Source organism: Zootoca vivipara, chromosome 11 (genome assembly GCF_965207765.1).
Source record: "Zootoca vivipara chromosome 11, rZooViv2.hap1.1, whole genome shotgun sequence".
Taxonomy (NCBI): domain Eukaryota; kingdom Metazoa; phylum Chordata; class Lepidosauria; order Squamata; family Lacertidae; genus Zootoca; species Zootoca vivipara.
Window position 1 is genome coordinate 27,505,209 of NC_142594.1, and position 26,857 is coordinate 27,532,065.

General features: G+C 42.3%; 1 protein-coding gene and 2 long non-coding RNA genes across 4 annotated transcripts in view; 2 read left to right on the plus strand and 1 right to left on the minus strand.

Annotated features, from left to right (window-relative positions):
- The window catches only part of DGKB (diacylglycerol kinase beta), a 217,910-nt gene that overhangs the window by 122,163 nt on the left and 68,890 nt on the right, over nt 1-26,857 (plus strand). The gene's annotated exons all lie outside the window — the stretch shown is intronic.
- Nucleotides 15,016-16,186, minus strand: LOC148684238 (uncharacterized). Its single transcript, XR_015946362.1, has 2 exons — nt 15,397-16,186; nt 15,016-15,309 (listed from the first exon to the last, which is right to left on the minus strand). It is a non-coding gene; the product is annotated as an uncharacterized LOC148684238 (long non-coding RNA).
- LOC148684239 (uncharacterized) lies at nt 16,190-16,981 on the plus strand. The gene is made up of 2 exons (XR_015946363.1): nt 16,190-16,600; nt 16,688-16,981. It is a non-coding gene; the product is annotated as an uncharacterized LOC148684239 (long non-coding RNA).

The window sequence follows — 26,857 nt, forward strand, 5'->3', positions numbered from 1 at the left end:
GCTGAGGGGGGGGGGAAAGGCTGCGAAAGCACCGCAGCGCCCCAAAAGAGTTCCAGATCGAGAGTTCTGGAAACAAAGCTCCGGCGGTGCCCCATTTTTCAGCGACTCCCCGATCCTCTGGTGAGCTCTAATAAGAGTCCCGGAGAGAAAGGGTTGCAGTCGCGGGGGCCATTTTGGAGAACAGCGTTACCTCAGCGAAGTGAAGCTTCGAGTCCGGTGGTGGTGAGCGGCAGATTCTTCTAAATTTTTGATTTGGAAAAACCCGTGAGTAAAGTTTGAATATATAATATTGGACTGTAATTCGGTAACGGGAGCAAGGGGAAAAGAACGGAAGTCACCTTCTCCCACTGATTGATGCAAGAAGCAGTGCAATTGAAATGATGACCAGTCTCAGCGAAAAGCAGCTTATTATATGAACTCCTTCAGAGATTAAATGTAAAGAATTACCTCCGGTGGCAGGGTGAAGGAGAGAGACTTATTTTAAAGTTGATATTCCCTGCACCTTAGGAAAGGGAGAGCTTCTCCCTGCCCTGAAATCGGCAGCCCGGAGAGGACGGTAAGCTGACTGTGAAGATGGATGCCAATAAGGATTTGATACTTAAAAACCTTTTGATTGAATGTTTGAAACAATTTTAAAGTTGAAGTTATATACTACGGACAATATACAGTTTCCAGTTTGGATTTGCAATAATACATCTTTTTTGTAAACACCCCCTGGCTCTCAAGCCTCGCGCCATTCTCAGCAAGCTGGAACAATGGCAACAAAAGACTGCACATCTGCGTTCAAGGACAGAGTGATAAAACTCTTATGGGAATTTAGAATAGAAACGTACAAGACTCAGCAACAATTGTTGGAAATAAATCAAGATCTACAGGAGCTCAGAGAACGGGACTTACCAGAGGAAAAGGAGCAAGATTTGCAAAAAGAGGACTTGGTTAAAGAAGGAACACAAGAATTACAGGAAAAGGTTTCAACCGAAAAAAAGGCACAAGACGACGAGCGGCGGTATGAACTGAGCGATGGGGAAAAGGAAAACTTAAAGAACAAAGATGGATCACAGGAGTCAATAATGCAAGAGCTACAGGAGAGACAGAACACCCATGAGAAAAATGGCCAGCAAAGAAGAAAAGAAGACTGGGGATGGGGAGACAGAGGGGGTTGGTTTTTGAAACAGGTTAAAAAGGGGGTGGGTTGAAGGAAGATTGAATATCAATTTTTGAGGACAGATAAAAAGGACTGATAACTGGACTGACGACTTTGGAACTTACTGGACTGGAAGGGAAAGGCCGTGATCGGGGCGGGGAGGGGGAAAATTATGATTTTTAATCTGTGCAAATAAGAATAATAAAGAGAAGCTTTGGAGGATAAAAATAGGCAGGTCAAAAATAAAAGTAATGAGCAGATTTGTTTATGAAAAAGATTTAGAAAGATCAAGCTAGTTTGATTAAAGAGGATTTAAAAAGTGGGACAGTTTTTTATAATATAAGGTTAATTTTTTCTTGTAGAAATAGAATGGGAATAAGAATAAGAATACTGTTAAATAAGAATTGAAAATGGAAATCGGGATAGGGGGGAGGTTGGGGAAGTCATTTTTCTTTCATTTTTCCTTTTTTTCTTCTTCTTTTTTGTTTTGCTTTTTTCAGTTTGGAAATTGGCTGGATGGATGCCCTCCTCTTCGTTCCCTCTCTTGGAGTCTCCTGGTGGCAGGGGGGGATTCTGGGGTGGGAGGGAGGGGTGGGGGAGAAACCCAGCCATAAAAGGAAACACTGCCGGCTGCCTGCCTTTCGGGGGTCCCTCTGGTGGGAGAAGAGGGCCCTGGGAGGGTGGGTGGAAGCCAGTGGTAAACATGTAATGTTGTATCTTTTGTTTTTGTTTTTGTTTTGTATAAAATCAATAAAATATAATTTTTTAAAAAAATATTATATGGTGTTTTTAATGTTGTCAGCTGCCTTGGGCATCTCAGAAATGGGACAGAAAGGTGAGAGACAAATATATTTAAATAAATAAACTCTATTCAGGTGAAATTTGTTTGTCGAAATTTGTTTGCATGCAGCTGCAGAAGTTTCCACTTCTGCCTTTAGACAGAAGGAGAAGGAAAAAATGTCATAGAATTATTTAAATGCTTGAACAATAGGTTCAGGAATAGTAAAGGTTAGAGGCTCTATCAGGTCACTATATCTTTTTTTTTTTTTTGACTGCCTGAATTCTAAAGCATTCTCAATATTAACCTTTTGAAAAGGCAGAAAGAAGTGGTAGATGATTAGGAGATACTTAATTATCTGTTTCTTTAAGGTAGCTACGTTCTTGCCCGACCTCTTAAAGCTGCCAACATTTTCATAAAGCTGCCAGGGAGAGAGAGAGGGAGAGTTCTTATAACTATCCGATTGCACAGCCATAATTTGAGATAAAATAATGCATCTAGCTATGCTGTCATCTATAATTCATGGGCACTTATGAGTGTAATTCATTGAAATTTCACCTCTGGCCCAACCTCTGCAGCTCCAGGAAGCAAGATTCATAACACATTTCTTTATGGTTTTATCCAAATCATTATATGAGCCTTATAGGGGGTATAGGCAGTAAATCATACAAAACAAACAGAGGGCAGGTGTCTGGCATAAACCCTGAGTCTTTTAATAATGGAATCCGTGTCTATTTATTTATATATATTTTCTTCTCTCTCTTTTTGGAATACGGGGGAGGGGAACGAGAAACAATTGAGTTGGCCTCCTGCTAGGCCTAAGGTCTCCTTCAAATGTCAGCTGTTTTCTAGGGCTCTGAAAAATTGAAGAGCCTTCTCCTCTTGACCTACTAATACATCTCAGTCATAGTTCGCTGAGAAGCTGTGACAACATGCACACTGATAACAAGGCATGCTGTTTGATCCCTATATTCCTAATATCTACCTGTACAAGCATCTCATGGAGCAAGTCTGGTCGGCAATTGGAACTAACGTGAATTAACCCAGGCCACGTGGGCCATTTGTCCGATTTTTACCATCCACCTGCATAATTCACCAAAAGTGGGATCCATTAACCAAAGCCCGGACTATATTCGCATGTTGCGTTTACAGGGTTTTGGCTCTTACTCTGGAGGAAACCCAAACTCTGCTCGCCCTCGTCAAAGTGCATCACAGACCCATCAGGACCATCAACAGCAGCATAACCGGATACCATTGAAAGATAGAGGACATTTCTGTTGAACTTACCTCTCCATCTTAAGGCCAAACTTCCACCTGATGCTAAACAGGTTACAGCAAACTTTATTTTACTCTTAAAAGCAGGTATGGCAGCACACACACACACACCACTGGATGAGGGTCAGGAATACAACATGTTGGAAGGGAAGGCAGCTAATCCTTTCCTCTCCTGCCATGGCCATAACCCTGAAGCTACTATTGGGGGGGGGGGGTGCGCAACACAAAAACCCTGAGTTATCCGTGTCACACACATACCTTTTCTCTGTGTTCCAGAGATGCTCTTTCAGGATGCAAATTATGACAATTATCTAGCTGGGAAACATATTTAGCAGGTATGCAATCAACATAATAAAGCTAGTCAAATAAAGATTGCCTGTGGAATCATATTTGACAAATTAATTACAATTTCCTAATGAATATATATTTTTAAAGAATTTGTTGTGCGTTTAATTCATTTGGTTGACTACCGGTACCTTCTACTGCCGTCTGTCCATCTCTTCACATTGTTTGCTACCCTGCTAAATCTTGATTCCCATCTTCTTTTTATTTCCATTTTTCCCTTTCAGCAATCCAAGCCTTTCATCTTGATCAGACTTAATGCTAGACCATAGTTTAGTGATAATAGTTAGTCTGCTTTTGCATCACCGCTTCCTTTCCCCAACAGCGCCTCAGCTACATTAGTAAAAAAGCAACTGTTTGAATGTGTGATGAACATGCAACACCAGGTGGCTCCAGAGAGCAGAAAAAAAATCTACTCAATTTTCCATAGTGTTTTTTTCCCTTTTTGTTATAACGATCTAATTTCTGACTTATTTATAGCATTTTGTTGATGTATGTCGATCCACCCCAGGTGTGAAGAGGCAGTTGGAAGCAGTTGCTTTCCTTTCTAATTAACCACAGTTTGTATTTGGCTTGTTTATGCAAACTGTAGCTCAAACTAATCACAGTTTGTCCTTCTAACAGGAACAGTTTTTTCCCTTGTGCCATTAAATTGTTAAATTTGTAGATGTATAGCTGAAGGGGAGGTCAATTATGGGTGGGTTTCTTTGCTTATTTGTATTGTGAGTGGAACAGTGTGTGTAAGTCTACATTGCAATGTAGCCGAAACAAATCCTAGTATGTTCGAAAATGTACTTGGCCAATAATAAATTATTATTATTATTATTATTATTATTATTATTATTATTATTAACTCAGGCTTCCTAAACCTCAGCCCTCCAGATGTTTTGAGACTACAATTCCCATCATCCCTGACCACTGGTCCTGCTAGCTAGGGATCATGGGAGTTGTAAGCCAAAAACATCTGGATGGCCGAGGTTGAGGAAGCCTACTCTAACTGTAGCTAGAGGGGGCTGCTAGAAGGGGCAAAGAAAAATGGGGAGCGTTCAAGCCCATTGCTTATTCATGTAGCACTGAACTCTGCAGTTTAACATTATCTCCAAATGGAACCATTTTCTTTCTCTATCCTCTTTTCCACTCCCCCCCTTTGGTTTTAAATAGCAAAAATATATATGAAGGGCCACACCATGTACATGATCATTTTTATGTATAGCCTCATAAATAAATTTGTTGAAGAAACACTACTGAATTACAGTTCATCTGCTGCCATTGCTAATCACTGTTCTATGTGTTTTCTGGAACAACAAACAATGCCTTTCTTTTGCTGTTCAGTATTGCTATGCTAAGCTCCTTACATCAGATGTCTTTTGCTTGTAATCATTGTTTCATCAACTCAGCTGGCAGTCACCATTGTCTTTCCGCATCCCATTTGAAACAGCAAAACATCTCCTCTTACTGCCATTCAGCTACTGATTAAATCAAATCTCCGCTTATATATGTGAAAGCAAATATGGACCGCATTTCTTCTGTCCATGTTTCATGCATATACAATATAAAAACTAGAAAGAGTGTGCGAGAAAGGATTTAATTTTCACTTTATCCAGTTCATACAATGAATTTGATAGGTATTTCTTAGTACAAGATAAACTTTTGTAAGCTAAGCCCATTAATCATGATTGGGCCCGCTCTACCTACAGCTGTGCAGACAAGGCGAGAACTACTGTGGTATAGTGACTGGGATGTTGGATTTGGATAAGAAGAACCGCTCCACACTCAGCCATGAATGGTCTTTGACAAATTACAATTTCTTGCCCTAATCAACTGCACAAGGGACTCCTTTTCATGGAAGCTGAGTTCTGCTTGCAGGAGGGCTGTTTCTACTCCTGGAGGAGAACATGGGACACAAGCAGGGGCAGCCATAGCTGCCAAGTTTTCACTTTTCTCGCGAGGAAGCCTATTCAGCATAAGGGAAAATCCCTGTAAAAAAGGGATAACTTGGCAGCTATGGGGGCAGCCTTGCACATAGCTGTCAACCCTCCCCTTTTTTGTGTGGGAAACTCCCTTATTCCAAGCCACAGCTGTCAGCCTTCCCTTTTATTGCTGGAAATTCCCTTATTCCAGCGCCTTGCTATCCTGGATTGTTAGATATACTGTAGACTGTCCCCGGGACAGGTGAGGCTGCTGATCCCTTATTTTCAAATCTGAAAGTTGACAGCTATGGCCTTGCATGAGGCAAGGTGAAGCTATTTGTCTCAGATCTTACCCCCACCGCTGCACCGCTGCCAGTCTCTGCCAGGGCTTCAAGCACTGCTGAAACATTGTCCTCACTGCTGCACCCACTGCACCTCACTTAGGGCCGTCTTGAGCAGATCGTGCGCCCTGGTGCTGAGGGGCGGAGATCGCTCCGCCGCCCGCCCCGCCCTCGCAGGGCGCAATTGGTTTCCGCACGGCTTCGCCGCATGGCGCCCTCCTTGCCAGGTCGGCACCCAGCTTACCAGCCCCCCGCCATGGTGCACTGCGCCACTGGGGGGCTACGTAGAGCCGGCCCTGACCTTACTGCTGCATTGTGGTTGCAGCATGGGTGCGGCTGCAGGTGAAGATACAGTTGCAGTGACGGGTGGCAGTAGTTTGGGTGCAATGGTGGGGCAGGGAGGGGGCGCGGTGGGAACCAATTTATGGGGTGGGGCAGAGGCAGTGTTGTTGGGTTTTGCCTACAGCAGCAAAATATCTCAGACCGGCCTTGAATGCAAGGTGAGTACAGTGGTACCTCGAGTTACAAACGCCCCAGGTTACCAACTCCGCTAACCTGGAAGAGTTACCTCGAGTTGAGAACTTTGCCCCAGGATGGGAACGGAAATTAGTGAAAGCATGCCTCTAGTTAAGAACAGTTTCAGTTTAATAACGGGCCTCTGGAATGAATTAAGTTCGTAACTGTATTGGTATTAGTTGGGGATCTGAAGATCTCCATCATGTATGGGGAAGTTGCTAATTTACCCCCCTCTTCCCAGAGTCATAGGATACTCCAGAGCCATGCTTAGTATAGAATGAGGGACTGCAGTCTAGGGAGAAAATCATTGTAAGATCAGGAAGACCTCTGCCAGAGAGAGCTGCCTTGACTCTGCATGAATGGTGTACTGGACTATATGGACCAATAGGGACGTGGGTGGCGCTTGGGCTTGTTGATCGGAAGGTCGGAGGTTCGAATCCCCGCGACGGGGTGAGCTCCCATTGCTCTGTCCCAGCTCCTGCCAACCTAGCAGTTCAAAAGCACGCCAGTGCAAGTAGATAAATAGGTACTGCTGTGGCGGGAAGGTAAACAGCATTTCTGTGTGCTCTGGCACTCATCACGGTGTCCCGTTGCACCGGAAGTGGTTTAGTCATGCTGGCCACATGACCTGGAAAGCTGTCGGTGGACAAATACTGGCTGCCTCGGCCTGAAAGCAAGATGAGCACCGCAACTCCATGGTTGCCTTTGACTGGATTTAACCGTCCAGGGGTCCTTTACCTTTACCTATTATGGACCAATGCCTAGAATTCACTGAAGGAAGCTTCATGTGATAAACTGTTCAATTTTGTTCTAAAGCAAAGGCGGACCCAACAAAAGAATATTCTGCAAATCTCTCAGGCTGCAGTCCTGCACAAATAATTTGTGCATAAGTTCCATTTGAGTTTTAAGTATACTTAACTGTAAAGGAAACTGCATCCTTAATGAGTAGATTAGACTTTGCAAAGCCAAGGAGGTTTGGAAAATGGAACCAAATGTAAGATGCCCCTTATCTATAAAAGGATGTTTGAATGCTAACTTATAAAAGACCTGTTGATTTGACCGAGCAATAGATGTGACCCTTAGGGCCTATTTTCCACTTATACAAATGGAATGTGTATACAGCCCCTGAGCAGCTGAAAAATATTTTGCCTGTAAGTTTCCTAAAGCTGTTGCATTCATTTCGGTGGCTCAGGAGTAAGTGCTTTTATTACTCACTGAAGCATAGCTGCCATAGCCCTTAGAATCTGTCAAATGTCAAGATGATGCAAAATATAACATTTGTAAATAATGCATCCAGTCATAGTGTGCATTTATAGGGACTCATTCATTCTTTATTATGACTATAAATACTCTATTATATGTATTGTACTTGCATTAAAACAAAATATGTATGCCTTCATGGCATTAGGGTAAATGTGTCCCTATGTAAATTTACTAAGTTGCAGTGCAAATGCAGAAATAGATTCTGCTGGTATTAATAATGTTAATTATTTTATTGTTATTAAAATGTTTATAATACTTCAATGTTTAAAAAAATCCTCAAAGCTGATTATAATGATTTTTTTTTTTTACAATAAGCCCGAGCATGAATAATCCTAGGCAGATCAGAAGATGACACATTTCCCCCCAGAAAGCATGGATATGGGAGAGCAGATTTAATAACAGCACTTGGTGCTTCAAAAGGTTGTGATTCCATAAGAAAATTCTATCTATAAGCCAACTCCAGCAGCAAATTTGATGTAGAATGCAATCACATCCAGAACTGATTTAATACCATGTACTATTTCTTATGACTCTCAAATCTTTCCATTACCAGCGAGTTTATTTTGGATCAGAACATGCACATTTGTATTTGATTTTTCAAACACAAAATCAGCAAAAAGCTGGCTCCAGCAAATGACTGGTTGCTGTTGCATAATGGCTAACATCCAGACAGTCATCTGTTTGCCTGCAAAATGCTTTCCTTCACACACAAGTAGCAGCTACTATTTTCCTTCTGGTGGCAACTCTTCGTGGTTCATGGGGTCCTGCTTAGGACTCTTCTTCCTTAAGGGCCACAGCTCAGTGGCAGACCACCTGCTTTGTAGGTTTAATCTTTAGGAGCCTCCGGGTAGGGCTGAAAGAGCCCTGTCTGTAAACCTGGAGAGCTGCTGTCAGTCAGTGTAGACAACACTGAACTAGATAGATCAATGGCCTGGCTTCGTGCAAGGCAGCTTCCTATGTTCCTAACCTTGGTGTGGGGCTCAAGATGTTGCCCCTGGGGGTGAAAAGCTGAACAATTCTAAAGAGAGCAACATGCATATTTAGAGAGTCTCTAGGCCCACGATAATCCTAACACAATGTTTTTTTGTAAGTCATATAGCTCAATTTAGACAGCAGTGTAATACAGGTGATTCGATCTATAATGAAGCAGTTTATGCCAGTAAATACATTATCAAGTAATGGCATTGACAATCAGCATTCTTGTCAACCCAATCTGTCATAAACAAACCACTAATGAGACAATGAAAATAATTAATATGGTGTTAATGGGCAGAAATGTTTGTAATTATTTCCTAGATATAGTCAGTGAGCTGGATGAGTGCAAGCAGTTCATATATTGTTATGTAGTTGTTGCCTATTTGATGTAAAGCCTAATTTATCCCAAATGGCTCAGGGTAAGTAAGAAGTGCAAATTACAATATACAATATACAAATTTACCATTCTTGGGCAAGGTGATTGAGCGAGTGGTGGCTGAACAACTCCAGGCACGCCTGGAAGAAGCGGACCATTTGGATCCCTTCCACTCAGGATTCAGGCCTCATCATGGGAATGAAACTGCCTTGTCACACTGGTCGATGATCTCCGGCGGGCTAGGGACAAAGGTGAGAGTTGTTTCCTAGTTCCTAGTTCTCAGCGGCTTTTGACACCATCAACCATAACATCCTTCTGGACCATCCAGAGGGGTTGGGAGCTGGGGGCACTGTCATACAGTGGTTCCGCTCCTTCCTCCTGGGCCGTGTTCAGAAAGTGGTGGTGGGGGATGAGTACTCAGACCCCTGGGCTCTCACTTGTGCGATGCCTCAGGGTTCTGTCCTCTACCCCATGCTTTTTAACATCTACATGCGGCCACTGGGAGAGATCATCAGGGGGTTTGGGCGGGGTGTTCATCAGTATGCGGATGATACCCAGCTCTACCTCTCTTTCAAATCAGAACCAGTGAAGGCAGTGAAGGTCCTGTGTGAGTGCCTGGAGGCAGTTGGAGGATGGATGGCGGCTAACAGATTGAGATTGAATCTTGACAAGACAGAAGTACTGTTCATGGGGGACAGGAGGCGGGCAGGTGTGGAGGACTCCCTGGTCCTAAACGGGGTAACTGTGCCCCTGAAAGACCAGGTGCGCAGCCAGGGAGTCATTTTGGACTCACAGCTGTTGATGGAGGCACAGGTTAATTCTGTGTCCAGGGCAGCTGTCTATCAGCTCCATCTGGTACGCAGGCTGAGACTCTACCTGCCTGCGGACTGCCTCGCCAGAGTGGTGCATGCTCTGGTTATCTCCTGCTTGGATTACTGCAATGCGCTCTATGTGGGGCTACCTTTGAACGTGACCCGGAAACTACAACTATTCCAGAATGCGGCAGCTAGACTGGTGACTGGGATCGGCTGCCAAGACCACATAACACCAGTTTTGAAAGACCTACATTGGCTCCCAGTACGTTTCCGAGCACAATTTAAAGTGTTGGTGCTGACCTTTAAAACCCTAAACGGCCTCGGTCCAGTATACCTGAAGGAGTGTCTCCACCCCCATCGTTCTGCCCGGACACTGAGGGCCTTCTGGCGGTTCCCTCACTGCGAGAAGCAAAGCTACAGGGAACCAGGCAGAGGGCCTTCTCGGTAGTGGCACCCGCCCTGTGGAACACCCTCCCACCAGAGGTCAGAGAGATAAACAACTACCTGACATTTAGAAAATACCTAAAGGCAGCCGTGTTTAGGGAAGTTTTTTATCTGTCATGTTTGATGTATTTTAACGTTTGTTGGAAGCCGCCCAGAGTGGCAGGGGAAACCCAGCCAGATGGGCGGGGTATAAATAATAAATTATTATTATTATTATTATTATTATTATTATTATTATTATTATTATTATTACAGTACTTTTTTGTTTGGGGATCTAAGTAAGAAGTGCAAATTACAATATACAGTACTTTTTTTGTTTTACAGTATTAGCTAGCTTATTTTCAACTATTTCAAACTGTAGATCAGTTCTTCATATCATTGGGTTAAAATGCTTGCTTTTAAGTGAACACCAATTTTAAAATACCATTAAACTTTGCATGGTTTTTATAAACCCTACAGTTTTGAGGGTTTTTTAAAAGCTATTTTAAGTTGAGTCTGTTTTGAACTTTTATGACACATGATATGATCCAGTCTAATGGCTATATCCTGTGTTTCTGTTCTGCTAGCGCAGCAGAGTTGCTTTCTCTGCCTCTCTCCTCTCCTGCAGCCTCCCGCACACCTTCAAAACTGGAGGGTATTTCTCTAAACCAGGCATCCCCAAACTGCAGCCCTCCAGATGTTTTGGCCTACAACTCCCATGATCCCTAGCTAACAGGACCAGTGGTCAGGGATGATGGGGATTGTAGTCCAAAACATCTGGAGGGCCGGAGTCTGGGGATGCCTGCTCTAGGAGTACAAGGTACATAACACATAGTAGGATTCAGTCCAGGCCTATGTTGAAAACACTAATATTTAAACCACAGATAAATTACCCATATAATTGTCAAATTTGACATTGGGGAAAAGGATGCCTGAATTCAGGTTTTTTTCTACCCTGCTCAAAAAATCAAGTTTAAAACTCTTAGTTCCTTCTGATAATATTTTTGGCCAGCATTCATGGATGGAGTGCCCATATGTATGTCCAACTATAGGAAATTTAGGTTTTTCCATACTACAGGACCACAAAAGTTCATCCAGGCACAGAGGCCTTCTACGTGTACAGCTTTTTGGTCCAATGGCCCAGATCTCTATCTCCTCACAGAGCCTTATGGGCCAACTTCAAGTGATGGGCAGGAATTCCCTGTCCATTATCTGACATAACCTGTCAAAGCTGGCCCTAGGAGTGGGGGGTGGGGGAGGAGATAGTTTGAAGGGCTTGCTCAGACTAGTACTTTCCAAATGCCTAACAAACAGCTGATTGTCATGTGCTTGGGGAGCACTATGCACAGGGTTGAGCAAGCATTGCAAGCCTTGGGAAGTGTTGAGCACAGGGTTTGCCAAGTGTATTGCACAGTGCTTCCCAAGAGCCTAACAACAACTGGTTGTTAGGTGCTTGGTAAGTTCTTTGCAAAGGTCTTTGCAGCAAAGCTCCAGACTTACCTGCCCCACAGGTAGCGCAGGTAGTCATGGCTTGCCGCAAACAGGCTCCTGAACTAAATGGGGAAGTCTGGTGGGCCAGCTTTGGCCCATGGGCCAGAGGATCACCATCCCTGATATACAGATTGCCCTTGCAGGAATGAGGCATGAAACTTTTTGAAATACGTTTTGGAAGGATTTCATGCAAGTCTTTCAAGAAAGGAGTCTGGGGAGTGACTGATGGACTTGTTATTACTTGAATGTACCTCATAAACCGCTTTTAGATGGATTCAGTTTCCAAAGAGGCTATTATGTGATGATCTCTTCGGTCCTTTTCTCAAAATACTACAGAAATCCTATTTACACAACCTTCTAAAGGGCGGGGGGGGGTTTAAAACCTCCTTCTATAAGGAAAGCACAGTATGCCTCCAAGGTTAAACGTATTCCCTGGACAAGATCACAACTACACTGTACTAATTTAACTTTTATACAAGTACAGCATAAAGGTTTGGGGGCTAATGAGAAAACAGTTGCAGTAGCCATTTGTGCTATCTGATTAAATCTTTGCACAATTTAATTATAATTTGATTGCTGTGAGAATGAATTTCCATCAGCCAACTGATAGCCACCATCAGAGAAAGGTTCACAAAGATTTAATACCAGTTGTTTCTTCTGGTATTTAAGTCTATTTAAAGTATCACTTAAGCATTAAATGCTTTTAACTGAGGTTTAACACTTTAAACTCAGATTTATTTATTTTTTAAAAAGTTTATGTTCTGGTGGTAAGCAAAATGAAAAAGAAAAGCTGTATGTTTGCCAGAAAATGGTTCAATTCTTTAGATAAATAATGCAAGATAATTTTATGGTTTCAGGCTTTTTTACTAATACTGGAATTATTTTCAAAGAAGGTTTTGCCTCTCCACTTAAGGCACCTTAGGGACAGTAGATAATGATGTTTTCCTTTTACGTGCAACAAAAGAGAGTATTTCTCTGCAATCAAAAGGCCAAGGCAGAGGTTAATACTTATTGTTCTATGGAGAGGCACATGCAACTCTTAGGAGCATATTATCACTCGTCATGTTGGCAGGGAAAAATATGTAATTATTGCTTTATTAGGAGACTCCAAAGAGAGTTGCTGAAAATCTCATTTCATTCAAAGTTTCCAGTTTTCCGTGCAACTTAGGAGGAGCAGCACGCAGGCACACAGAACTATACACAATTCATTTGTCCGTGCTAATTGCTAACCCTGCCTCTCCAGAGTGGAGTGGAAATGGGAAGAGATTTGAGATGGCCTTCATTAAATTGCAACCTGTAGCACTACCTTTTAATGGCAAGTTACTATTTGTCTACAGAAGCCTATAAAAGTGAAAACCTGCCTTTGCCATGCCACCCCAATGTACATTCTTGTAGGCTTACAATGGCATTGCAAAATAAAAAAAATCCTTCAGTAGCACTGCAATGGCATTGCAGTAAAACACAAGGTTTCTTTTCACATGACATGGATAATTATCCATGATGTGAATAAATAAGAATATAAGAAGAATTCTGCCTACCAGTTTGGTTCTCACAGTGGTCAATGCGGTGCAAATGGGATGCCTACAAGAAGGAACATGAGCAAACACGAGGTAACAAATAGCCAACATGACTAACAGCCATTGATAGCTGTGAAGGTATGCTGATGGGTGATGTTGCACCCTATGCGGCTGACCAATGCACAGCTGAGGCTAAGGCATTGGAGCCGGAATACTGGGTGAAGCAGAGTTGTTGAGAGCATCCAGAAGATTGAAGGCCAGTGCCAGAGAGCTTCCTCTCTTGGTACCAGTGGGAAGCAGGAGGAGAAGGGGGCCAGGGTGAAGATGAAGAAGACAGAGGAGACAAAGGAAAAGTGTGAGAGAAGAAAGAGACACGAGCGGTTATGACCAAGGAGGGAGAGGGGCCATAGCTGCCAAGTTTTCCCTTTTCTCACGAGGAAGCCTATTCAGCATAAGGGAATTTCCCTTAAAAAAAGGGAGAACTTGGCAGCTATGGAGAGGGGCACAGATTACAAAGGGAACGAAGGCTGCCACAAAGAGCATCCTGAAAGTGAGGAAAGATAAGAGAAGTAGAAAAGAGGGTCTGTAGGCTGCCAACCACAGGGATGGGTTAGTGAGAAGGGAGGGAGGGCAGATAGAAGCAGAAACTGTGCAGGGGAAAGGAGGAGTGAGATGCTGAACTGGTCAGAAACATGAAATGAAAACAAAGAAAATGGTATCCAGTGATAGAAAGGGTAACCAAACTCTTGGTGTAAGGTCCCCACAAGCTGCTTCTCTGAAGAGAAAAGATCACCTGGGGTTCTGAGGATTCATGGGACCTTAGGTAGGTAGGTAGGTAGGTAGGTAGGTAGGTAGGTAGGTAGGTAGGAGCTGACGATAGTATTGTACTTCCTGAATTTGTCCAATTCTCTTTTCAAAGCCATCCAAACTGGTTGTCATTGCTTCTTCTTGTAGCAAATTCCATTTAACTATGTACTTCATGAAGAAGTTCTTCCTTTTGCCTGTCCTGAATCTCCCAACATCCAGCTTCCTTGAATATTGTTATTATTATTATTATTATTATTATTATTAACATTATTAACATTATTATTAACATTATTATTGACAGTAACAAACAAAACCAATACCCCTCACAGTTTAAAAGTTTAAAATTAATTGTTTAATTAGCCAAAGTCACTCATTAATGACCCGGGTTCTAGTATTATAGATTGTAGGTTGTAGTATTATAGATTGCAGGTTGTTCTAATTGATTGTGTATGAGTCACTCTCGGAGCCTTTCTGGCCGAAGAGTGGGGTACAGATGCTCAAAATAAATAAATGGGAGAGGGAGAGGAAAAAAAAACCTCTTACTTACTTTTACCACATCATTTTCTCACATGCATAATTCTGTAGGCCTCCAGTCCATCCCTTTTCATTTGCCTTTTTTTTCCCCCTAAACTGAAAAATCTCCAATCATTGTAACCTCTCCACGTAGGGGAGCCACTCCAGGCTCTTGATTGGTTTGGTTGCCAAACTGAGGAAACTGTCACACAGTTCAATTAAAAGTGACTGCCAGGTGACAGCTGTTTACATGTGGCTTCCCTAAATAGGAAGATAGTATGCAGTGGCTACTACATTGGGGTGGAGATTAAAAATAGACCGTAAGGATGGATAATCTAAATCATAAAGTTCTTTTGCTTGAATGACGCAGCTTTTAATGGTCAGGTGCAAGGTGCCTGAAGGATAGGCATGCAGTAGTTTTTGGGAGGAACACTCTAGTCACAGTAATGCCCTTCTCCCTACCGCTGAAATGGACAGTTTTACAGCATATGCTTAAACTTCAAAATAAAACAAGCAGCACGCAAAGGCACCAAATTCAATCCAGTTTCAATCAAGTATTATTAATCCAAAGAGAAAACAATAAGAGAACCATATACAAGTGCTGACACAAGAGCCAAAATCAAACGTTAAACAGATAGCATGTACAAATTAAAGGCAAACCAGTCTTTATAGTCTTTGAGGCTATCTAGCGGTCAGCAAGTGGCAGCAGGTCGAACGAGGTGTCAATGGTAGTAGACAGGCTGCCGGCGTTTTTTTGCCTGTTTCGCCCATATGACGGGCTTCTTCAGTAGTTCTCCTTGTACTTTTATGTTTAGTGCATTCACTGGTGGTATAAACCAGGTCTTATTAGTATTCGAATTAAGACACTAATATACATATAAACAGAACAAATATCAAAAACAGTACTTACAATTTGTATGAAACCACTTATCTTGGCTTAGGCCACAATGCTCAGGTGTTTTTTCAAAAGGTTCTCTCATTTACATATTCACTGGTAATACAAATCAAATTCTAATTATTGTTTGAAATAATACAGTAATACAATTTCTAAAATACATGTACACAAAAAGAGATACTTACATTTCTTGTATTCAGAGTATTTTTGGTTTGAGCATGTATTGACTAAGCAAATATCCTGTGTTTGGAGCACACTTATATACAAAAAGTTGGTTCACAGGTGATAATAATTAAAGATGACAATTAGGAGGGGGCAGAAGAATGTGAGTACTGATAACACTTACAGTATCTCTATGATTACTGTATGTTATACTGCTAGTGTGTTCGTTTAAATGAATACAGAAAGGTCAAGATCTGAGTTTAAACCGTCCGGTTGTAATGTCTTAAACATAAAAATCAATTTAGTTTCTTGTTGTCTCAATATTTTTAGGATATCCTGCTTGTGGTATTTCTTGGGTGTGTACTGCCATAAGCCAAAAAACATTAAATCGGAGTCACTGTGTTTCATTTGTAAAAAATGAGGTGTAAGAGGGGCTTCCATCACTTTATTGCGGATGCGTGATCTGTGTTCTCCTATACGTACCTTTAGTGCCCGCGTGGTGCTGCCTATATACAGTTTGTTGCAAGGGCACCGTATGCAATAAACTACGTTCTTGGAGTTGCATGTGGTCATGGAGTTGATTTTAAAAGTGAACTGCATATGTTCACTTTTTATTTCTTTTACTTGTAAACTGTAGGGGCACATATTGCATATGTTCACTTTTTATTTCTTTTACTTGTAAACTGTAGGGGCACATATTGCATGAGCCGCATCTATAGAGATACTGTAAGTGTTATCAGTACTCACATTCTTCTGCCCCCTCCTAATTGTCATCTTTAATTATTATCACCTGTGAACCAACTTTTTGTATATAAGTGTGCTCCAAACACAGGATATTTGCTTAGTCAATACATGCTCAAACCAAAAATACTCTGAATACAAGAAATGTAAGTATCTCTTTTTGTGTACATGTATTTTAGAAATTGTATTACTGTATTATTTCAAACAATAATTAGAATTTGATTTGTATTACCAGTGAATATGTAAATGAGAGAACCTTTTGAAAAAACACCTGAGCATTGTGGCCTAAGCCAAGATAAGTGGTTTCATACAAATTGTAAGTACTGTTTTTGATATTTGTTCTGTTTATATGTATATTAGTGTCTTAATTCGAATACTAATAAGACCTGGTTTATACCACCAGTGAATGCACTAAACATAAAAGTACAAGGAGAACTACTGAAGAAGCCCGTCATATGGGCGAAACAGGCAAAAAAACGCCGGCAGCCTGTCTACTACCATTGACACCTCGTTCGACCTGCTGCCACTTGCTGACCGCTAGATAGCCTCAAAGACTATAAAGACTGGTTTGCCTTTAATTTGTACATGCTATCTGTTTAACGTTTGATTTTGGCTCTTGTGTCAGCACTTGTATATGGTTCTCTTATTGTTTTCTCTTTGGATTAATAATACTTGATTGAAACTGGATTGAATTTGGTGCCTTTGCGTGCTGCTTGTTTTATTTTGGACTTTTGAAGAAATTGGCAGCATTAGCCCATCATCTTTGTTTTTGTTATGCTTAAACTTCAGCTATTGAAATTGAAGGGTCGTTAAAGTACTTAACACGGTCAGGATCATGCCAGTGATTAATTGTTGATATTGTTGAAATGTCCTTTGCAAACAGCAATCTTCTACCTATATTAAGACAATCAAGGAGAGCTATACAAGCTGTAGGGTGGAAACCCTATAGACAGGTGCCTCTCTTTGCTGGCAGCCTCGGAGTAATATGACAGTCAATCTAAATGCTTGCAAGATTGACATGACATTAAGATGGCAGTTCTGCACCATAAAGCTTTTGATGGAAAAGATGAGTACTGCCCTTTCTGGAGTTGCTTGGGAAATGACAGATTGTCAGAATTAAGTGCCATGTCATTCAGGTAACAACAAAGCAAACACTGTGAAAGCTTTTCATGATAGCGAGGTCTTCGGTTCAGGACCTGTTGCTACACCTTGCAAATGTATGTTAATAGCACGCTCTCCAAATAATTGTCCGGGGAGAAGGGTGTACAAAAGTGTTAGATTTTAGCCTTTGCTGACACAAACAGGTCAGCTTGCAGCATACTTTAAAAATATGTGTCTATTTTGATGGGCTTTTTGCTAGGAAATAGGAATAGTTATTGCCCTTGCTGCTTCTAATCCAAAGGAAAATAAACCGCAAGAACCTGCATGTTGTTACCATTGAATATGGGTAGAAATCTGTAAGATGGTAATGTGATCTTTGCTGCTTGGATTGCAAGGAATGGAAGAACTTTGGGGGGGGGGATGTGAAGAAGCCACATAATTAGGTTCTTCTAGCCAGTCATTTCCAAGAGTGGCAATCACACTCTTGCTGTACTGCAACATTTTTGATCATTACACACAGAGAGAGAGAGAAATTACTAAAATCATAGAATTGTTGAATTGGAAGGGACCACCAAGGTCATCTAGTCCATAGATTGTATCTGATTTTCCCTGGAAGGATTTAATGTGTTCCCTTGCTTTGATGTAAGTGGCCTATTTCGAAGAGGGGGGGGGGCAATAGCCTTAGCCAATAAGCACTTGTTTTTCATGCAGCAATCCCTAGCATCTCAAGTTTTTTTTTAAAAAAAAACTTCAGGTGGCAGGTGAAGGGGCATAACTCAGTAGTAGAGGTGTGCTTTGCTTGCAAAATGGCTCAGACTCACTCCTTGGTACCTCCAGGTAGAGGTGTCTGAAATCCTGGAGAGCTGTGGCCAGTCTGTGTACATAATAATCAGTGGTGAACGGTGCCGCTTGGCTGCCCAGGGCGACACCCCCTGGGGGCGGGGCATTGCTCCGCAGCACGCGGACATCATGATGTCACGACACACGCACCAGGACGAACTGCACATGTCCACACATGCACATGTCCGGGTGGCCGACGTGCTCTGAAGCAAAGTGCGCTACAGAGCAGTTTGCCGGCGCTGCCGCCTGGCAACCCGCTCCGTAGCGCGCTCTTTTTCTTCCTGCTTGGGTGGAGGAGGCGAAGGGCAGGCCAGGGGCACTGCCCCCATGCGAGTGGAGCTAGTATGGAGCTAGGGGTTGCCTGCCCCCTATGCCCCTCCGTTGTTATGCACCTGATAATAATACTGAGTTGGACAGACCCAATTGTTTGATTTAGTATAGTACATTACGATTCCAGGATAAAGTGAGCAATATATTAATGTACTAGGGTTTACGCATGCAGAGAGAGAAAAGGACAAGAAAGGGTTAATTATGATGTGCTGGTTAATTTTAGGTGTGTTTGTCCTGCACCTGCAACTAGTTAAGTGTGAGAGTGACTCAGCACAATCTACCCTTGTGTTTGAGGCAAGTTTGCTCTTGCCTGGAGCCTAATCTGTGTTGGAGTGCTTCAGGGAGACTGTATGCTGCGGGGAAGGCTGTACTGTATACTGCAAGTGTATGTAACTGGTAAGCTGAGGAACTGCATTATACTATCAGTAAAGGAACTGCCCAGCCCCAAACTGTCTAGTGCTTTTCTGTTCCATTGGCACATCCTGCTGGTGTTTTGCATGGGCACTCTGCACACGCCCCAACAGTTTGTGCTAGATCCTTCTCATGCTTAGATGATCACTACGTGCAGCTACATGATGACAAGATAGATGTCTTGATTAGGCATGGAGGAGAATTTCTTTTGGTCCTTAAGTAGGAGTCATGCGCAGGTTTACCTGCTTATACAGAGGAGCTCACGTTTCAGTTAAAATGCATAGGAATGCATTTGCAACCGATTGAAATGAATGCTTTTAAGAAGTGAATCTTTGTCTAGACTTTAGCCTTGTATACCTGAAGAAGCGTCTCCGCTCTCATTGTTCTGAAGGTCTTCTGGCTGTTCCCTCATTGTGAGAAGTGAGGTTACAGGGAACCAGGCAGGGGCCTTCTTGGTAGTGGCGCCCGTCCTGTGGAATGCCCTCCTATCAGATGTCAAAGAGAGAACCTTCCATAGACATCTGAAGGGAGCCCTGTATTGGGAAGCTTTTCATGTGTGATGTTCTGTTGTGTTTCTGTATAGTCTGCTAGAAGCTGCCCAGAGTAGCTGGGGCAACCCAATCAGATGGGTGTGGTACAAAAATATTATTATTAATTTCCTATTAATTTTGGCAAATAAAAGAAACATAGAGTAGCAACAAAAGGCTAGTTTAAATTTCAGGACTATTTTTATACTGTTCTTGTGTTAAGTACATTTTCTTAAAAGTTAAGTTTTGTGTATATGCTACATGTGCCTTCGAAGCTGTGTTATTAGCCTAACTTGAATGAGGGGCTGTTGAAAATTGCATATGTTTTATCATTATAATTATCACCATAAATCAAGGACAACACAAGATTTGCCTTTGTGTTTAAGAGAATCAGCTTTTTATTGACTGTCTTCCATAATTAATAGCATTTTACTCTGTTTTTCTCTAAAGGTTTAGTGTGAGATCATTTTTTAAGACACTAAATGACCTTGACAAAAATGAGGAATCGATAATGCGTTGATTAGCAGTCTGTTTGCTGTAATATTGGATGTTTCCCCTGTCGTTACTTTTTCCTGTTGCAATTCTTACAGAGGTTGAAGGTCACTGCTACCTCCTGGTTATTCTGCTTTCCATAAATGGTTGATCCTGCTCAGTTTAACACTGATGGATTCACTCAGCTATCTGTATGGATTTTCTTAGTGCATCTTTAATCTATTGTCTTTTTGCTCTCAAGGTTATCCTGTAGGAATATTCATCAAGCCTGTTATCAAGAGGAAATAAATTGTTGGGCATCATGAAACATGTTCTGATGCCAGTCTCACCTGTCGATCTAGAGTTAATAAGATAACTGCACTTCAGATTTAGGACCGAGAAAGGTTGATTCTATCATAAGCCCAACTAAGGTGCAGACCTCAGAAGGGGCACAGGAGATAACTAGAGCATGCATCACTCTGGCGAGACAGTCTGCAGGCAGGTAGGGTCTCAGCCTGCGTACTAGATGGAGCTGATAGACAGCTGCCCTGGACACAGAATTGACCTGTGCCTCCATGGACAGCTGTGAGTCCAGAATGGGGCACAGTTACCCCATTCAGGACCAGGGAGTCCTACACACCTGCCCGCCTCCTGTCCCCCACAAAGAGTACTTCTGTCTTGTCAGGAATCAACCTCAGTCTGTTAGCCGCCATCCATCCTCCAACCACCTCTGGGCACTCACACAGGACCTTCACCACCTTCACTGGTTCTGATTTGAAAGAGAGGTAGAGCTGGGTATCATCCGCATACTGATGAACACCCAGCCCAACCCCCCTGATGATCTCTCCCATCGGCCGCATGTAGATGTTAAAAAGCATGGGGGAGAGGACAGAGCCCTGAGGCACCCCACAAGTGAGAGCCCAGGGGTCCGAACACTCATCCCCCAATCACCACTTTCTGAACATGGCCCAGGAGGAACGAGCGGAACCACTGTATGACAGTGCCCCCAGCTCCCAACCCCTCTAGACGGTCCAGAAGGATGTTATGGTCGATGGTGTCAAAAGCTGCTGAGAGATCCAGCAGAACTAGGAAACAGTTCCCCCGGATTTCAGTACCTACCAGGGAGGCTCCTTCTGCACATGTCTGGACATGCGCAGAACCGATTTTGGGTGCTCTGCCCATGTCTGGGCACCGGAAATCGGGCAGAGCGGCACCGGAAGTCACTTCTGAGCACGTCTGGACATGCGTAGAAGTGACTTCCAGTGCTGCTCTGCCCTTGTCTGGGCACCAGAAATCGGGCAGCGCCGTCACTGGACGTTGCTTCTACACATGTCTGGAAGCGACTTCCGGTGCCGCGCTGCTGATCCCAGATTTTTCTAACCGGGAGTTGGAGGGTATGGTCTGTACAGGAGTCTGACTGATGCTGAAAGAGAAGGAGACACAGAGAGGATCGACTTCCTCTCTGTGTTGAATCCAAAGCTATGAAACCTAATAGGGAGGCAAGATCTGTGGGCGAGTTAATGCTGTGAGCCCTTCTATCGTGTGCTCATGTTGTATATATGGGTAAATAAAACCATACAGCTGAAAGACACCACAGGCTCCATAGGCTTTCATTTCGAGGAAACCAAACTGGTTAAGCGCTGATACTCTTGCCACTACGAGATTGGGGTGCACACAACAATATGTTCTCCCTGATCCAGTCATCCATTCCAGGCACAGAAGCCCATAATAAACTTCTTTCCCTTCACTGCTCTCACACAGAGATCTTCCCTTCTAATTTCAGTATATCCAAGTATATCCATGTGTTGAAATTAATGCATGCAAGTGATAGATTTGCATCTGACCACACACACACACGTCTGGATGTGGGCAACTTTTTTTTTTTTTTTTTTAGGGATATAACTCATTTCATTTTTGCTAAAGAACACATGACCTTAGAATCAGGGTTTGCTTTCTGTTGTTTACTTATACATAAACTTATCTATAAGAACGTAATAATTTATCGTCTTAAAAGTGTTTAAGTAAAAACATTAGATCATACCAGCTGCACACATCTTAACAGCAGTGGCAATATAATTATGCTGAGACTGAAGAAAATGGGAAAGTTTTATCTGCTTTTGCACAGAACAAAACTTTGCATGTGGTGAAAATATTCTTTAAAATACGATATTCAAATGAGATCAGAAACAGAAGATTGGATCCATGCTTTTGAGGCAGGGGACAAGTCCTGAATTTTATTTAAGTACCTCAGGATTTTAGCCTCCATCTGAAGCTATTTTATGAAACTTGGAAAGATAATAGATACACATTGTATTATATAGTTTTCAGCAAGTCTGTGTTTTTTTTTGGGGGGGTGACAGTACTCACTGATACAGAATATCGGTACCTCTTTTATCCCCTGCCCATGGAAGCCATTTTGTGCTGGCACCCACAGCACTTTTTTAAAATAATAATAATAATTGACCTTTTTACAGGATCAGTTACATTTGATCAATACGGTATATGAATACTCCCCCCCCCTTTTTTTTACCATCAGGCATGCTATAGTCAGTGTGGAAAACCATTTAAGTGGAGATATTAAATACTTAGCCATTAATTTGCTGGTTCCATTAGCTAGTCTATTAATTCACATTATTTATTAACAATATGCATATGCTGCCCAGAAACAAAGTTCTCTGCCTCTGTTAGGCCTTGTAAGGGAGTGCAATCTTGAGCTGTGATCCCAGCAGCCAAGCTTAACTTCAGAAAAGCCTGGCAAACTGAGCTACCTTCTTCGAGGGTACATGGCAGTATTTAATGGGTCACCTGACTGACTGCTCTTATCAGCTGATCCCTATAAAGCCCTAGCCTTCAAATGTGTTCCGTATTCTGATTGATTAGTCTCACTGGAGAAAGCTCAGGCTCCCTTGCCCTGTAATGCTGCCTTTTAAAGCCCAGGCCCATGCGTTCCTTGCCTCACGCTAACTTCTTCTGGGCCTTCAGTGGTAGCTTCTGCACTGTTACCTCTTGCAATTTGCAACCCCAGCCTGACTGCTTGAGGGCCTGACCCTGATAATTCTTCAAGGAGCCCAAGAGAAAAGATGTTTGAGGCATTCTCATCAGATTAGTACCTCAAAGAAGAAAAAGGCACCAGGGGGCTACAATGCAGATGAGACATACTGATGTTTGGAATATTTTTGTGACCATTCTACCTAGTTCCAGGTAAGGAAAAGATGAAACATTGCCGTGCAACTTCCTTGCAAGTTTTAAATAGAAGAAGCAGCGATTTCTCACTGCTAAGCTGCTACTTCTTTTCTTCTTCTTTTTTAAGGGAGGTGCAGATCTCCTAGAGCAGGGGTGGCTAACCTATGCCCATCCAGAGTTCATTTGACTACAGCTCTGATCATTCCTGAGCATTGACCACGCTGGGTGGGTCTGATGCGAGTTGGAGGCAAACAAGCTCTATCCACACCAGCAGAACTTTGTAGGAGACCTGGAGGTGCAGAAGTCATTTTGCCCGTAATAAATCCGGCCATGTCAAAGTGCCCTAAAAGTTTGCAGAACTAAGGGGGGGGATGACTGATTAACAACTACCACTGAGCCTAGGGCTTGCTGATCAGAAGGTTGGCGGTTTGAATCCCTGTGACGGGCTGAGCTCCCATGGTTCGGTCCCTGCTCCTGCCAACCTAGCAGTTCGAAAGCACGTCAAAGTGCAAGTAGATAAATAGGTACCGCTACAGCAGGAAGGTAAACGCCATTTCCGTGCGCTACTCTGGTTTGCCAGAAGCGGCTTAGTCATGCTGGCCACATGACCCGGAAGCTGTACGCTGGCTCCCTTGGCCAATAACGTGAGATGAGCACCGCAACTCCAGAGTCGTCCACGACTGGACCTAATGGTCAGGGGTCCCTTTACCTTTACCCTTTACAACAGGCATCCCCTAACTGCAGCCCTCCAGATGTTTTGGCCTACAACTCCCATGATCCCTAGCTAACAGGACCAGTGGTCGGGGGAGATGGGAATTGTAGTCCAAAACATCTGGAGGCCCGAAGTTTGGGGATGCCTGCTTTACAATAAAGAGAAGCTATTGACAGTAAAAGCACTCAATGGCTTTGTCAACTGGTACTGAACTCCTTCTGCTTACATAGAGAATGTATATGCACAGTGAACGTAAGTACTCAGTGTCACGGCCTATAACTATCTCTGGCTAAGAGCACAGGGTGTCTAACCATATGAGGGCTTTCTTCTCTGTCCTAGGCAAGGGGGAGGGGAAATCATTTTGGTCCAGCAAACATCTGGTAGCTAAACTTAAAAAGCACTGATTGGTTCTGACAGCTGTCTGCTTCACAGCAGTATTTAACCGGAAATATTTGAAACAGATTGATATGAATAATGAACAAATTGTGTGATGTATGCGTGACAGAAATAAACAGCGCCACGATTTAGCTCATTAATGTAGAAGTAATCCTGTATAGAAAATCGGGGATTTAAACCCCTGACACCCCCCCCACACACACACACTACATTTGCCCATTTCAATAATCCACCAGCAAACGGGACTTTAAAACAGTTCCTTCTGCAATATATTGCAACTGTTTCATTATGAAATAAGTTGAATGGGATGTCATCATCTCTTAACTTCAACAAGTGCAGCTGATGGATGTGGCCCATTTAAATGTACAACAAAGAGCTGAACTAGATAACGAACTTATTATTACTCTCTGTGGATTATAGGTTAGTCCCAAAGGAGTGTAGTAAGCCGGTGAAAATCCATATTTACTGGCTAAACAATGGCCAGAAGGCTGACTGGAGATATTGATTTACTTTCTAGGCCTTTTAGGCCTTAATGGTAGAGAAAAGCTGAAGTGCTGTTTACTTTTCTGCCAGAATCGACCAAACAACTAGCCCATTTTTTTACAGACTTTTGATTGATTTCGCTTAGAGGAATTAGAGGTGATTTATTTTTAAGCTGAAAGCAACTCATAAATATCTCCCACTGCACAGGTTTCCTAAGAGTAAATGTTAAAGAGAAAGACTTACTGAGAAATTCTTTTGTCGCAAATCAATGTCAGCAGGTAGTATTCTTTGCTCACTTCGGTACGGTGGTGGACACCTATTTCCAAGGAGCAGTCAAGAGTGCAATTGCGCTACATGAGATTCCATGCTGTTGAAAAGTTTTGTGAACTATTTGTTTGGATTTGAGGTAACAGCATCCTGCTGCTTTTTGAAAGAAATGTAAACTGTGGCAGTATAAATACATGCGCCAGTGAAGAGCAGTTTATCAGATGCATACATTTTTTTAAGAAATGTGACAGTCATACTTGGAGCATCAGAAATTTGATGTGGCTCCCACACAAACACAAACATTTCTTGACAGAAAGGGAACTGAGTTGTGGAAGGAAACAGGGTTATAGGATCCCCATCCCGCCCCCCTTAGAACTTCTCAAGAAGGAGAGTTGATCTCATGGTACAAAGCCAGTGTCCCAGATATTTTGCTTTGACCACAGACAGGTAAACCTGGAAGGAGGATTGCCTGTGACATTAATTGAGAGCAATCAAATTTAACATCCAATATTTGTTCTATTGTTTTGTAACAATGTTTTGAAACGTGGTTTTTAGACTATATCTGAACTAAATATCACTTTGTAACTTTAATTTCTAGGAAGAGTTAAATATTGCCTAGGTCAGAAGTAGACTAATGAATTCCATGTGGCCCTGCCTTACAGAGAGGCAATTCATAAAAATGCTTTGTACATTTTTGATTCTGAAATACAGTAAGAATTATGCAGTCGGATCCGGCAGCCAGGATTTTCTTCATAGAAACCTGATCATAGCCCTATGGAGAATTATAATAATAGCTTCATTAATTTAAGTAAAAGTCTGTGTCAGGTCTGCGTTAGCATAGCAGGATATTAGAGGTAAAGACAAGGAAAATTGTTTTATTCCTCTGACATAATTTAAAAATGAAGTGTGAAGTTCTATGACCTTGCTATAAAGTTAATAAGGTTCTCTGTTATAAGTCACACAATTACATAGATTTTATACTGTGCTTCATTGATTTCCCCCAAATGCATCAGAGCTAGTAGTTCCAAAGCTGTGTACGGATTTTTCAGTACAACCCTGTGCATGTTTACTCACAAGTCCCACTGTAGTTTGGATTGTGCTTTAGGAATGCAGCCTTCATTATTTAATGTACAGTGGTACCTCGCAAGACGAATGCCCTGCAAGACGAATTTTTCGCAAGACGAATGCGTCTTGCGATCTGATGGTGACTCGCAAGACAAATTTATTTTGCAAAAAAATCATCTTGCGAATCGCAGTTTCCCAAAGGAATGCATTGAAATTTAATTAATGTGTTCCTATGGGCAAAAAAAGAAATTTCAATGCATTCCTATGGGAAACCGCGATTTGCAAGACAAATTTTTCGTAAAATGAATTGACTCGCGGAACGAATTAAATTCGTCTTGCGAGGCACCACTGTATATGTTGCAATGGATTTGAGCTAAAAAGAGAATGTCCAAAAGCATTCACATGAAGGCATGAAGACCATGCCAATAGTAATAGCAAGAATTTGTGATTCCGTACATCGGCTGGTCAGTATGAATAATCTCCAAGAGAATGGGGAATCTGCACAAACTGACCATGTCAACCTGGTTGCATTTGCCCTGGCTGGCTGCTATAGCTGCTCTCTACTTTGAAACTAAAAAATACCTTGCCCAGACAATACACAAAATTTGTATGGAATCGATGTAGATTAACGAGATCTGTAATCAATTCACATTGTTAACTATGTTCAATATTAATGAGGCAATGATCAATATTAAGAAGGCAATTGAGTGGTCTGTTTTGTTCAGATTATCCGTGCATTCATTTGGTGCACAATTGCCAGTTGCACAGATGCACAACTTCTATTAAG